We start from the raw sequence: 12,500 nt of genomic DNA, 5'->3' as shown, positions 1-12,500 counted from the left end.
TGATTCAGTACAGCGTGCGTTAATAGACGCGTTGTTATTGATCGGTGTGGGAAATGCGCTGCGTTAACACTCGCCGAATGATGCAGCAAATACAGGAAGAAGTGCGGGAACGATACGACCGATTGATTATAGATGACAGGTGTCGAGCGGTCCTCACGCGTCGTATGTAAAGTTTAGGAGTCGGTCGTTGTGGTGATGCATGACGGTGTGGGTCTGACGCGAATAACTGCATCGCGTGGTTTGTGATCGGTAATGACATCGAGGTGAGGTCGTATCGCCTGTGGCTTCTTTGCATTCACGAGTGTCGTCAGTGCAGATGTTTGCAGCATCGCTGTGTTTGTGTGGACTTCGCGTCGTCTGGAGCCGCACGCATCAGTTCTGCCGCTCGATCGATCCGTTGATTGTTGCTCCAGCGGCTCAGAAACACCCAGATCACCCGAAGAATAGACAGAGGAGCCTTCGGTTAACACGCCAGCGCGGAGTCATTAGCGGCGTTACGTGTTAAAAATGGCATTGATTCCCTCCTCCACCTCTACAGATCAATGCGGTGCAGGTTAGACGGGACCGGGTCCAGTGTGTGTGTGTGTGTGTGTGTGTGTGTGTGTCAGTGAACACACTCAGATCACTGTAATGGCATGCACTGGATCTGATAATACATATCTAGATCATATTCACCTCAGGAGCAATGGACAAAGGAATTTCATTATGACATTCATTTATGATCACAATTTGTATGTGTGTGTGTGTGTGTGTGTGTGTGTGTGTATATATACACACACGCACATATATATATATATATATATATATATATATATATATATATATATATATATACATACACACACACACACACACACATATATATATATATATACACACACACATACATATATATATATATATATATATATATATATATATTTCACAGTATCTTTGTTGAACGTCATTTAATGTGCATTATTCAAATTTCTCTCACTCTCTGTCTCACAGACACACACACACACACACACACACGTCTATTAATTTCATCCATTCATTTATTAAACAATTCATAAATCATTGCTTTGATGCAAAAATTACAAATTCAGAAATAAAGCATTTATAGCAATTGTGAGGCTGTAACTGAAACGTGTTTAATGCAACAGTACAGAAACTCTTAACGGGCCTAACGCTTTTTCTTGCGCTAACGTTTTCTGCGTTCGTACCCAGAGCGAGTCTTGCAGCGTCGTGGCCCTCCGGAGCCGCACGTGGGCACATCTGTGACGCTGTGATGTAATCTTACAGACCGGAGTCTTGCAGTGTAACCTGGGAAAGAGATTTTGTAACAGCAGCGTGAGCATCAGACTGCCTGCTTTCTCTCTGCCGTCTCTCCACACAACATTAATATTTGATAAGATTCTCCCGTTACATAATCGAGAGGGAAGATAAATGAGCAGAGGAGTGTGTGTCTCTCTTCTCCGGTCGAGCTCAGAGTTTGTGTGTGACCTGAAAACAAACGGCCGTGTCGTGAGCGGACGACCTCGGCGTCTACGGCCACGTGGAGTTGAGCCGCTCCGATTGGTCACCTGGCCGGCCGCTTCAGCCAATAGCAGCCGCCAGCATCTGTCACGCATTTCAATATTGTTTCATGTCAGAAATTTGATTATGGGGTTTATTTATGCAGCACTTTTCGTGATCGCTTCAAAGCAGCTTTACTGATTGGATTACTGTGTCGTGATATGCATCATTACTGTGATTAACTCAGTGAAAGGTTTCAGTGGAATAAAGACTTTATTTATTTCAGCCACATGTAAGTGTTTTTATCAGGGAGCATCTAGAAACTAGCTGGGAGATATGGCCAAAAAACATGATCAACATTTCTATTTATATCAGTCGATATTGATAATTATCTAAATAAATGTCACTTTTTCATATCCAGACGGTTAAGTGTTGTTTTAAACTGTTCTTTATGGTCAGAACATGACAAACACGTAATTTTTTTAATTTCTTCCAGTAATTTTTCCTTAACAAATTAAAAATCTTAAAATAATTTCTTAGTTCTGCAGGTTCCAGTGAGTAATAACGAGGCTAGTAATATAATTAGTTTTATCTCTCGTCACATTTGATAGAAGCTTGATTTAGCATGCAGGTGTAGATATATGCTAATTATGACGTCTTTAGAAAATTGCAGCAACTTTATTTTTGTAAGTTCACAATTTAATTATTCTGGCTTTATGAGGTGTTTTTATTAATTACTGATCTTCCGTCGTGGCGTTCATTTAGGATCATCACAGTTAAAACCACAAATATAACACATCCTTACCGGGGGAAAAAGCACTTCTGTAGTGAACTCTGTAGTCATTTCTATAGTCGGCTGCATAAAATGTAGTGATAGTTATAATCTCTATTATGACAGTTTCATAGTAAACCGTAGTGATTTGTTATAATCTCTATAATGAATTCTGTAGTGAGTGTTATAGTGAATTGTAGTATAATATGTAATTCTAGTATTTGTGAACTCTATTGTCTAGTGAATTACATGTAGTGAACTAGAGCTTGTTTTTAGATGTTTAATGATGTAGATTGTGTTCTGGTGTCTGAGCTGTGATTGGCTGCAGGTGATCACATGACTCACATTCAGACACTGATTATTGATGTAATGTGACACAACAGTAAACCTGGTTTAATGTCGGTCTCGAGCCTTCAGATCTGTGTGTGTGTGTGTGTGTGTGTGTGTGTGTGTGTGTGTGTGTGCAGCGGGAGAGAGCTGTGTGTTTAATAGAGTCACTGCAGGTCTGTCTGATTTACTGTGTAATTAAGAGAGCGAAACACAGAAAAAGAGAGAGAGACAGGAAGAGTTTCTCGCTCTGGTGTCACTGTGATGTAGTGCTGGTGTGTGTGTGTGTGTGTGTGTGTGTGTGTGTGTGTGTGTGTGTTGTGTGTGCTGCCGTGAGATCAGAATAAAACAAATAACTAAAAGGAAAGCCAATCAAAATAAAACTAATTCTTTCGATGTTGTATTTGAAATGAACAAAATAGATATAACTTAATAAATAACTTTAAAGCAAAAACATCAAAATAAAACAAAATGTGTAAAAGGTGAAATATTTAATGTTTACCTGCCCATTACTCTTCGGTCAGACTGGATTTTAGTGTTATCTAGTGGTTATCTGTTAACCAGCTGTGTGTGTGTGTGTGTGTGTGTGTGTGTGTGTGTGTGTGTGTGAGGAGCACTGCATACATGTGTGCTCTATTCTCTGCAGTGACCCGCTCGTTTGGCCAATAAGAGTGGACTGTTCAATTGGCTCTTGACTTTTATTGATGACACATGCTGCTGCTGCACTGTGACTGTCGCAATTAACGTCCCATACATCTCTGTGTGTGTGTGTGTGTGTGTGTGTGTGTGTGTGTGTATGTGATGGCAGACGGCAGTGAATGATAAATGGATATAATTGCATGGGCTTTGTGGTGTTATTATAACAGGATGTGCTCAGAGATGCTTTGTAAACACACACACACACACACACACACACACTCTCTCTCTCTCTCTCTCTCTCTCTCTCTCTCTCTCTCTCTCTCTCTCTCTGTCTCTCTCTCTCTCTCTGTCTCTCTCTCTCTCTCTCTGTCTCTCTCTCTGTCTCTCTCTCTCTCTCTGTCTCTCTCTCTCTCTCTCTGTCTCTCTCTCTCTCTCTCTCTCTCTCTGTCTCTCTCTCTCTCTCTCTCTCTCTCTCTCTCTCTCTCTCTCTCTCTCTCTCTCTGTCTCTCTCTCTCTCTCTCTCTCTCTCTCTCTCTCTCTCTCTCTGTCTCTCTCTCTCTCTCTCTCTCTCTCTCTCTCTCTCTCTCTCTCTCTCTCAGCTGCAGTAACACCAGTGAGCTTCAGTGCTGCTGCATTTCTAGAGCGATCAGATTCAGCTGATGCTCCTGAAGGAGTGTGTGTGTGTGTGTGTGTGTCTGTGTGTGTGTGTGTGTGTGATTTCAGCTCCCATCTGTCTCTTACAGCAGTGAGGTGCTGTCCATGCGAAAGCATTGCACTCTGGGTAATCTCCGCCTTTAAAAAGAATGTAATCAATTATTATAAATATTACTATCATTACTTTCAGAAGTACGCTCTTAGTGTTTCTTGAAGTTTATTTTGCTGAGCTGTAGTGAAGGTCTTTGAGTTTCAGTGTGTATTTGATTGGGTTTATATCTGACTCATTATCTTTAACCGTTTTGTTATAGTTATTATTAAAGGAAATACTGAAATCTCAAAAAACACTTTATATTCTGTAAATACTGTCACAACAGAAACACATCTGCTTAGGTGAGCCGCAGCACCACTGTGTTCTGTTCACCTGGACGGTGTGTGTGTGTGTGTGTGTGTGTTTATCTTTGAAGTGAACAAGCCTTTGACTGTGACCTTTCTGCTGTGAATGAACCAATGATATGAGTTGATATTCGGAGCGCCACAGACACTGACCTTTTGAGGCAGGAAGTGAAAAACAGGCCCTCATCACTACACTTGAACAGCTGCCGGTGTTTAGGGGTGTGAGACATATATCGTCTGCGATAATATCATAATTGTTCTTTTAACGGTTGCTATTTGACATGATACTGCAGTAAACATTCAAAACATCCCTAGAGAGCGTCTTCTTCATTCACTGCGTGATTCAGATTAAAATGCCTTCACAGTGATCACAAATTCAGGACATGGGAGCAGAAAATGTATACATTTCTATTACTTTAAATAGTTACTGAATTTCACATGAAGATTGCCATTGTTCTCTAAAAATGACCATTATTACAAATGTGATGCTGTGATATATAGACTTGTGTTTTAGACACCATATGAGCAACATAACGGCGCTTCGTTCCTGAATGAATCCACCGCTTAAATGATTCAGTTCACTCGCAATTTATCACTCATTAACAGTGATTAACAGTAAAGTATCTTTTATGATTTAAATCATTTCAAATGTATTCATTTTAATGTTTAATATATCAAAACAGTATTTATGCATCTGGTAAGTCATTCATGACCTGTTTTAAGCAGTGAGTTAAACACCTCAGACCCTCAGACTCTTATTTGCTTGGTAAAAGCCCAAATGTCTTATTATTCTAATTCACTGATTAAATGTAGCACAATAACACACAGTATTTTATCCATAACATTTTGAGGATATTTACTGAGATGTTGTCATTTGTCGATATTTCACACCCTTAATGATTAGCATCTGTTGATCTTACTGCACTTTTATTTGAGCGTTAAAGGAAATATTGGCGAATGCTTTCTTTTCTAAACACACATCATTTTTCTGATGTCTGTTTGGACTGATGAAGTATGTTTGCTCGTGTAGTTCAGACGGACGTGTCAGGTATTGATGTAAGTGCCCCCGGTGGTTATTAATGAGCGGCCGTTGGTCATTTGTCTTTCTGCTGTTTGTTAAACGCTCCGTCCATCATCCTTCATCCTCAGGCGTAATGATGCTCGGTGACACCGCTAGTGGCCTCGTGTCTACAGCGCTCCATCACTGGAGGACCATAATCACACCATGGATTAAAGATGCACACACAGCATCAGAGTCATGGGTCATGTGATGCTGAAGACTGGAGGAATGATGCTGAAAATACAGCTGTGCTTCACAGAAATAAATTACAAATGTGAAAATTACATTATAATAATATTTCTTTGCTGTATTTCTGATCAAATAAATGCATCTTTGTTGAGCAGAAAAGACTTAATTCAAAAACACTTAAAATATCTGAATTATTCCAACATTTGACCAGTAGTGCATATAGAATTTATTTATTTGTGTTTCTTTTTATTAGAGATTATTTGTTATATAAGATCATGGCATTCAATATGTTTTAAATCTCAATCTCTCATATTTTGTCTTCATTTCTGATCCCAACCCTGCTCTCTCTCTCTCTCTGTCTCTGTCTCTCTCTCTCTCTCTCTCTCTCTCTCTCTCTCTCTCTCTCTCTCTCTCTCTCTCTCTCTCTCTCTCTCTCTCTCTCTCTCTCTCTCTCTCTCTCTCTCTCTCTCTCTCTCTCTCTCTCTCTCTCTCTGTCTCTCTCTCTCTCTCTCTCTCTCTCTCTCTCTCTCTCTCTCTCTCTCTCTCTCTCTCTCTCTCTCTCTCTCTCTCTCTCTCTCTCTCTCTCTCTCTCTCTCTCTCTCTCTCTCTCTCTCTCTCTCTCTCTCTCTCTCTCTCTCTCTGTCTCTCTCTCTGTCTCTCTCTCTCTCTCTCTCTCTCTCTCTCTCTCTCTCTCTCTCTCTCTCTCTCTCTCTCTCTCTCTCTCTCTCTCTCTCTCTCTCTCTCTCTCTCTCTCTCTCTCTCTCTCTCTCTCTCTCTCTCTCTCTCTCTCTCTCTCTCTCTCTCTCTCTCTCTCTCTCTCTCTCTCTCTCTCTCTCTCTCTCTCTCTCTCTCTCTCTCTCTCTCTCTCTCTCTCTCTGCAGTGTGTATATGTAATCTGATTGATCAGTGGGGAGTGTTCTAGTGCACCAAAAGAGCGAGTGAGGATCTCCTCTCCTCTGTTAGTTGAGTCACTCATCACTAGTACTAGTTGACAGATATCTTGGAAAGCAGGGTGGCTGATATAAATTCTTCAAATAAAGACAAGGAAGCACATTTTACACCCAGTGAAAAAGACATGACTATGTGAGTGAGCTCGTGGATAAAGAGCAGCAGGTTTGTTGTGAAGCTGTCTCTATTCAATTCTTAATTCGGTTCTTCACGCAGAAAACACACGATCAGACAAAACACCAAAAACACACTTCACAAGATCACAGCTGGATTCCACAAGTTTACAAGGTTTGTGAAATTAAATGTTCATTAGTCATTCAGAGATTTGTTTGGGTGTTTCCTGAATGCTGAATGAGAAAGTATTATATGGTTCTAATAATTTAATTCCTTGGTTTATCACTTCTATGTGACTTCTCTCTGTATTAGACAGAGATGCATCTGGAGACCAGAATCTGACACGCTCCTCTCAGTCTCCCCGTCGTCGTGGGTTTAGTTTGATTTTTCTGAGCTCTTTATTTCAGAACGTTTGTTCGGTGTGTGTCAGTGATTTTACCGTGTCTTCACATTAAAAGTGGATTACTGGAGTCAAACCGGATTAGAGCAGCAGCTCAACTCGACTGCAGTAATTGGTCTCTGTGAATGTTCCCTGTCGCTCCTGGATTTCAGGATGAATTATTCCAGACCATCCGAGCATTGAGCGCTAATGCGGCAGCAGCTTTAACAGAATATGTGTGAGAGCTGACCTGCTTTCTCCTGTGTTCTTGTTCTTGTGGAAAGTAGCAGAACTTTGCGGTTGTTCTTCAGAGTTTGACCCCTAAACGTCGCAGCAGCCTACATAAAGCCAGCGGACGGCGTGAGTAATGAGGTACGGAGTGACTTCACACCGCACCGCTGCAGACGTACACTATTTATAGTGAACCTACAGCCAAACTAGAGCTTCTGAGGCCTTCATCACACACACACACACACACACACACACGCACGGTCACCTCCATGCTTTGACCTCAGTACAGTTTCCTTCAGCTGAGGCTGAATATGGCCATCAGAAACTAGATTAAGGACGGTTCACACTGAAAATATGAACTGTAATCATCTTCTGTGACAACACAGAGGAACAGTTTATTTCCAGCTAATTCATAATAAAAGCACTGACAGCCAATCAGAACCCATTCCTGCTCTAATATTTCAGCATGATTCAAATCAACACAGCGTCATCGTTTACTGGTGTGGGACGTCATTTATTAATCGTTATAGTTATAGTTGTAGGTGTTGCCGATATCACAGAAGTTATCATTATTGTTATAACTATAGTTAGTTATGGTTACGGAGCTGAATGATGGCTGTTTAGTGTTTATATCTTTAAAGCTGCTTTACAACAGGTTTTTATTTTTGCGTCATTGAATCATTTTAATCACTGTATTTTATAGAGTGCTATATAAAGATGCTTATTGTTATTGTAATCACCCTAGAATTGTTATTTTTGCTTGTATAGTTATTGTTATCGCTATAGATAATGTATTATTTTTATCACCTCTATGGTATTGTTATAGTTTTCACTGCTTTGTGGTTAAGTTATCATTATAGTTATTAGTTTATAGTTCCAGCATTAAAAGTGGAGCTCGGGGAATAAATAAATCATAATGACCCATTTAACACTGAAGTGAGGTCAAGATTTGATGCCATTTCTTTCTGTTTGATGAAGCTGTGTTTCCAGAGAAAGACCCGCGCTGTGAGTTCATGCTCTCTTCTGTTTGAAGTGACACCCATCTACTACTAGAGCTCTGCTTTCTTCTGGAAAGTGACCTGGAAACGGGAACTAGTTTAGATTCGGTTTACTTGTGCTACCAGCCCGTGATGATCAGTGTGTCAGTAGGTGATCTGGACAGACCGAGGAGCTCGTCTTTGATTATGATGAGGCACGCTGAGATGATCAGAGCTGATGTGAGGAGAGTCTGCTGTCATCGACCGCTACCAACCACGCGCTTCGCTTCATGACAGGACGGACCCTGCTCTGTGTGTGTGTTGTGTAATAATGTAGTACTCCGCTCTCACTCCTACATGCGTTCATAGAGATCCAGGCACTTGAGTCCAAAAATACTCAGCGAGCGTCAGGCGCTGCTCCTGAGAGATGCTCCACACAGCTGCTGCGCTCTCAGGAAGTACCGTGCTTTTACCACGCAGGGTTCCCACTCACGCTTACAGGACACGCACAGAAAGTTCCTGAAGGAGTAATTTTGCTGTAGAGCATGATTTGATTCCCGGCGTTTAGCTTAAACCTTGCATTAAAGCCAATCAAAGTGACCGACGTTCTGAACGCTTCAGCGTGTCTGTGTTTACACGGACATCAGTGTCGTGATTTATCTGATTGCTGTAAGTGTGCATGTTTGGGATCTGGTATCCCCCTCCTGGAGTAATCTGTTGCATGTTTAAGCACCTTATTTAGAGAAATCACTGAGGGGAGAGAGACATGAAGCATGCTGGGACCGCAGGGAATGATGGGATGAACAGATGCTTAGCTTTAGGCTAGGTACAAAATAAACAGATGCATTTCTGGAGTGACAGCAAGACAGCATCTTATTAATAGGGTTATTAAAATAATTTGTTAAAATTAGTTTTCATTTATCTCGATAGTATTATCATTATGAATATCGATATTTATTTATATTCGTTTATTACTCATTTTGATTCTTACAAATAATAATAATGATAGTAATGGTAATAATAATAATTGCTTGACCCTTTCCGGTGTCAGGCTTTTTGAATGTGAAGAGTTTTATGATAAAGTTAATAAAAAGATTATGAAGTAAGCATTTAAGCTTAATGAACAACATTATCTGGAAATAACAGCAGGAAAGGAAACATAATTTGTTTTAATGAAATGGTTCTATATTTTTGTTGTTTTGTGCAAGTCTTTGTTGTTGTTGTTGTTGTTTTGTGAGTCTGACTGCTGGTATCCGGGGTGTTGCTAGGCGGTTGCTAAGGTGATCAGTTCACAGCTGTCTGTATGTTCACGTGATCTGAAGCGCTGGTTCAGGGCCGCTGTGTTTGCGTGTGCTGAGACGCTAATTTTAAAGTGTGAAAGATGTGGCTGAATGATGTGACACACACACTCACACAGAGACACACACACACACACACACACACACACACACACACACAGAGACACACACACACACACACACACACACACACACACACACACACAGGCACACAGACACACACACACACACACACACACACACACACACACACACACACACACACACACACACACACACACACACGCACACACACACACACACACACACTCACACAGAGACACACACACACACACACACAGAGACACACACACACACACACACACACACACACACACACACACAGACACACACACACACACACACACACACACACACACACACAGACACACACACACACACACACACACACACACAGGCACACAGACACACACACAGACACACACAGACACACAGAGACAGACACACACAACCGAATTAAAGCACCTTTTACACTTCTGTTTCCTTAATTGTGTTGAATTTAAGTAAAATTGAAGTAGAATGTACTGTATGTAGTTTTTATTTAATATATTTTGTTTTCATATTAATTACCCATAAACCTGTTCATACACACAACAAATGGAGTGATTATTAGAGATGAATAATCAGTGTTTGAATTAATACCTGAAGACATTCGCATTTAGTGTGTAAATGTCTCATTATGTTAAATCACTTTAATTGTTAAATATTCCAGTTTTTTTTTTTATACATTTTTCTGTTTTTTATAAATTATTCTCAATTTTTTTTTTTTTGCGGTTTTTGCAAAATCGGGTCTGTCTAAATGTTTGTTAATTCATTTTAAAGCATTGAGCTGAGTTGAGGGAATAAACAGTGATAATTAGTCCTGATGAATGATTGTTAATGATGTGTGGCGCTGGATGAATGTTACTGACTGATACACACATGACTGCTGCTCCTGTGTGAGAACAGCGTGGTGTGTGTGTTATTATCTGTGTAACTGTGTTTGTTCCGATCATATATGAGTGTTTATCTGCTGCGTAACCGTCTGAGAGAGATTACTGCAGGTTCAGATAATCTGGATTTGATCTGAGCTCTGTTACGTGGATTAGAGCAGAATTAGCCAGAGCTGCTCTGCTGCACACGACGCTCATCTGAACACCTGAGCACAGCGATGCACTGACTGTGTGTGTGTGTGTGTGTGTGTGTGTGTGTGTGTGTGTGTGTGTGTGTGTGTGTTTACTTGATTACGCTACATTGTGAGGACCAAATGTCTCCACAAGGATAGTAAAATCTGACATTTTATACACTGTAGTCGTCCTGCGGTCCCCACGAGGTTAAACTAAATGAGTATAAATGATGTTTATATGAAAGTGTAAGAATGCAAACAGACTTTCTGCGAGGATCAGGTTAAGGGTTAGGGTTGGGATAGGAAAGAAAAAATAACACTTTGCAAAAAGGTGTCATTTGTTAACATTAATGTATTAATTAGCAGGAACAGACAATGAGCCCTACATTTATTACACTATTATTAATCTTTAATTAATTAATCTTTGTTAATGTTTGTTAATAAAAATACAGAAAAAAATATTTGGTCAGTATAAAAGTAATAGAAATTGATAGAAAGAACACCACAATTCTGTGTGTGTGTGTGTGTGTGTGTGTGTGTGTGTGTGTGTGTGTGTGTGTGTGTGTGTGTGTGTGTGTGTGTGTGTGTGTGTGTGTGTGTGTGTGTGTGTGTGTGTGTGTGTGTGTGTGTGTGTGTGTGTGTGTGTGTGTGTGTGTGTGTGTGTGTGTGTGTGTGTGTGTGTGTGTGTGTGTGTGTGTGTGTGTGTGTGTGTGTGTGTGTGTGTGTGTGTGTGTGTGTGTCTGAGTGTGTGTGTGTGTGTGTGTGTGTACACTAAACTATTTTACTATTCTAAGGTCATTATGAAGTGTCTTCTGCTCACCAACGCTGTGAATATCTAATAAACTGTAATTTATTTCTGTGAAGCACAGCTGTATTTTCAGCATCATTCCTCCAGTCTTCAGCGTCACATGACCCTTCAGAAATCATAATAATATACTGATTTACTGATCAACAAACATTTCAGATTATTTTAAATGTTGAACACAGTTCTGCTACATAATATTTTTCAGGAAGCTGTGAAACGTTTTATTTTTCAGGATTCACGGATGAACAGAAAGTTAATACAGCATTTATTTCACATAGAAATGTTTTGTACTGTCACTTTGAATTAACTAATCAGGTCCCGATGTATGAATGTTTTGAACGCTGGTGAGAATGTGTATCTGTACTGTGTGTGTGTGTGTGTGTGTGTGTGTGTGTGTGTGTGTGTGTCCTCTCAGTGTCCAGCAGACAGTGACACACCCATCTCAGTCTCTGCAGTGCAGTTCAGTCTCGTCTCCTCTGTCTGTCTGTCTCTGTGTTTTGGACGGGGATCTGCGGTCTCGTGTTCTTACAGCATCCATGAACTAACAGTTTGTCAAAGCAACAGAATCAGACCCGAACCGAGTCAAAGCAACAGTCTAAGAGATTAGTAAACTAAGAGCAGAGGTTATTTTTAATGCTGTTGGTTAGTGTTGTTTCTTCATCTTGATGGTCTGAGAAGATCAGGTTAGTCTTCTGTATGTTGTGGGCCGCTGATTAAGCTCACGTAGGATGTCTGTTATCACTAACACATGAAATGATCCCACCTGTCCACTTCAGCCTCCATCACTTCAGGCTGTTCTTAAGTGTTCAAGGGTATCAGCAGGACCTCCAGGAACACTGCAGGTGTGTTTGAGCTCAAGATGAACGTCCATCGCCACGCAGTGATCTTCCTGAAATATGATGGAGAGCGCCGCTGACGTGTGTGTGTGTGTGTGTGTTTATTAGAGCGCTCTATCTAGAAGCGTTTGTGAATGTGCATGTCGACCCAAACAGAGATCATGTGACAGGAGGTGTGTGTGTGTGTGTGTGTGTGTGTGTGTGTGTTGCTCT

The 12,500-nt window shown here is 40.7% G+C and overlaps 1 protein-coding gene across 1 annotated transcript in view; it reads left to right on the top strand.

The window, feature by feature from the left end:
• The window catches only part of ryr2a (ryanodine receptor 2a (cardiac)), a 103,595-nt gene that overhangs the window by 421 nt on the left and 90,674 nt on the right, over positions 1 to 12,500 (top strand).

The sequence above is a fragment of the Puntigrus tetrazona genome, unplaced genomic scaffold, assembly GCF_018831695.1.
Source record: "Puntigrus tetrazona isolate hp1 unplaced genomic scaffold, ASM1883169v1 S000000283, whole genome shotgun sequence".
Classification (NCBI taxonomy): Eukaryota; Metazoa; Chordata; class Actinopteri; order Cypriniformes; family Cyprinidae; genus Puntigrus; species Puntigrus tetrazona.
Note: the sequence above shows the minus strand (reverse complement) of the source record. Positions and strands in the feature narration are given on the sequence as shown.